This window comes from Triturus cristatus, chromosome 2_1 (genome assembly GCF_964204655.1).
Source record: "Triturus cristatus chromosome 2_1, aTriCri1.1, whole genome shotgun sequence".
In the NCBI taxonomy this organism is placed as follows: domain Eukaryota; kingdom Metazoa; phylum Chordata; class Amphibia; order Caudata; family Salamandridae; genus Triturus; species Triturus cristatus.
Window position 1 is genome coordinate 183,712,657 of NC_140581.1, and position 3,288 is coordinate 183,715,944.

The window sequence follows — 3,288 nt, forward strand, 5'->3', positions numbered from 1 at the left end:
TCAAACTATAAGGACTTCTACTCCCATCATGCCTTGCTGTATTACTCACCTGTTCAACATCAGCGTCAATGTGCAAATAAAGATGGGAGTGTCCCTTTGAAAACTGCTGGCATTTTTTGTTCAACGTGAAAGCCGTCCAGAGGAAGGGAGATATCCCGAAACGCGTAGGCGGCGCGTGAATGGGGAGATGTTATGTTCTAGCAGCCCTGCCTGTGACCTGACCTTCGGCGAGTGCAACCATCCGGAGCGGCAACCTCTTTTTTTTTTTTTCATGTATTGTGGCCAAGTCCAGGCCACGGTTTGCACCACCACGATACCCCTGTGGGTCCGCAGCTAAGGATTTCCGAAAGCAGAGCGGTGCTGAAGGGGTCGAAGTATTTCAGGGCAGCTTTATCGACATCGTTTGTCCCATGAACTTTTGATTTTATTGACAATGCTGGCATCCACATGGATACTCAAACTATAAGGACTTCTACTCCCATCATGCCTTGCTGTATTACTCACCTGTTCAACATCAGCGTCAATGTGCAAATAAAGATGGGAGTGTCCCTTTGAAAACTGCTGGCATTTTTTGTTCAACGTGAAAGCCGTCCAGAGGAAGGGAGATATCCCGAAACGCGTAGGCGGCGCGTGAATGGGGAGATGTTATGTTCTAGCAGCCCTGCCTGTGACCTGACCTTCGGCGAGTGCAACCATCCGGAGCGGCAACCTCTTTTTTTTTTTCATGTATGTATGTATGTAGTGTCATTTTATATCTTTTTTTTGTGTGGGTACTTATACTGTCTTTTATTTGATTGTTTCAGCCCTGATGAAGCTCCCAGTGTGACAGGAACGAAACGTGTTGGCTGATTTTAATTCTTTCGCAATAATTTTGAATAATAAAAGAAGATGATGGACTGAAATTTGCTACATTGAATTTATTTTCTGGTGCACCTTCCATTTGAAGGATATAGGGGCATAAGCACTTATTATAGTGATGAGAACATCGTCTATAATAAGATTTACTACAATCCATCTTCCTATAGCATCTACTTCTTGAGAAACCATAGTAATATTGAGGAATTTTTTGCACAGTATTAGAACACCATTATTTTTACTCAGCGATGGAAGAAACAAACACTTGGCCAACCCAAGCCCACTTAAATTTCAATTCTTCAGATTGTACAAGCTGAGTTTCCCGAAGGAGAACCAGATCAGGATTAGATGTTCCTAGATGAGATATCACTCTCTATCGCTTAACCGGATTAAGAGATTCTTTAATATTCCATGTTATTAGTCTGAATTAAACACAATGAAGAGAATAACTGTTGAAGAACAATGAGGCAAATAAGAAAAAGCCAACATAGAATATAGAAAAGAAGAAGTATAATGAAGGAATGAAAAAAAAGAAAGGGCAGAGACAAGGAAGGAAGGTAAGAAGAAAGGAATGAAAGAGGAAACAAGGAGGAAGAAGAGGAAACAGTACATGTCCAAACAGGGTGACTGAAAAGACATACCCGAAATAGGGAATAAAAAGAAATGGGGTGGTGACGACACAAGAACAGACGACACACCCGAAAGGAAGGAGTCTTCGCCACATCTGAAAAATATACATGCAGAAGGGATGTTGTACTGTGCAAACGAGTAAGATGATTCTGCGGAAAGAAAAAGGGGATAAAATAATATGCTATATTACAAGATATGACGATATTAGAACATGAGTAAAGAACAAGGAAAACACCGTAGAACATAGTAGAACATTTAAAGACCATATTGGAAGAATGATCAGCTTATAAATAAATCATTCACAGCTACAACAACCAGCAGACAAGATTAGTCAGACTTAGAGTTCAGCTGGACAAAATCCTGGTAGAGGAAAAGTCAATGTGATGTGGAGAAGGACCACCCACATCCATGGCTTCCGAAGATGTGTGAATTTGTACAAATGTATTGAGTTCTGCTGGATCCTCAAAAGCAGTAGTCTTGTTCTGGTAGGTCACTTTGAAAACGCAGGGAGGAAAATGACCATATCTGCCACCTAAAGCCCTTACAGGAGGTTGAAAATTAAGGAATTCCTTTCTCCTGGCTGCGGTGGTATTAGAAACATCTTGAGAGAAGAAGATCCTTTGTCCCAACCAGTACACATGTCTCTTAGCCTTCGCTGCCGCAAGAACCAGTAGCAAATCTGTAAATTGCAGATATAATATGATTACTCCTCTTGGTTTGGCAGGCAACATAGAAGAAGTAAGACAAGGACCTAACCTATGAGCCCTCTGGATGTTAAGCGAGGTGGAAGATGGCATGTCTAGCAATGTTGGAAGAAAGGAGGTAAAAAAGGAAACAGGATCATCACCTTCAAGTGCCTCCGGAAGACCATAAATCCATAGGGTATTCCGCCTGTTTCTGTTTTCCAAATCTTCCGCATGTTTTTTAAGCCGACCTACCTCCTTCTCCAACAGATCAATTTTAGCTGTTTCATCTTGCAGGTCCACTACCTGCTGCTCCATCAAGAAGACACGATTTTCCATTAATGTCCATTTATTATCCAGATTTTGGATATTCTTATTAGTCTCCTCAACAAAGGGACGCAATGCCTTAATCTCCGCCAATAATAATTCTAAAGAGATCGGAGACGAAGATTTCTCATGTCTATGGAGGGTCTTGTTTTAATCTTTTAGTAGCTGAAGAGGGAGACTGAGACTTACTCGTGGAGGAGCGCTGAAAGAAAGTGCGTGAAGCAGCAGAAGTAACCATTTCTCCAGAGGAATTCAACTTCGTCAACAATGTGGTATGTGTGGTAGAAGTACTTTCAGAAATGCTAGACAGCTGCTTTTTAGGTAAAAATACAAACTGCTGCTTTTTTAATCTGCCCATAAAGGAAAAAAACAGGACTTGATATGCTCCAGATAATTCACACAGGTGCAAGACAAAGGGCTACCAAAAACAAGCATTTGCAATGCAACAGGCCTCGCATTTATGCAACTTTGAGCTATTGGCATTGTAAATGACAATACCTTTTATTTATGTTTTGTTTTTTAAAATAAAACGCATTGTCATTTACAATGCCAGTAGCTTAAACTCGTGTAAATGCGAGACCTATTGCATTACCTAGTGTCCTCTAGTCCATCTATTCAGCCTACCACCCATTTACAAGAACTCCCCTAGCCTCCACTAAGCATCACACATCACTCCCATAAATCTAACCTACTGCAAATAAACTGAAGAAACTGTGTGGAATGAGTATACTGAGAGCACAAGACCGTTCCCAAAACCAACTAAATCAATAATCACGGAGTGATCACTAACCTT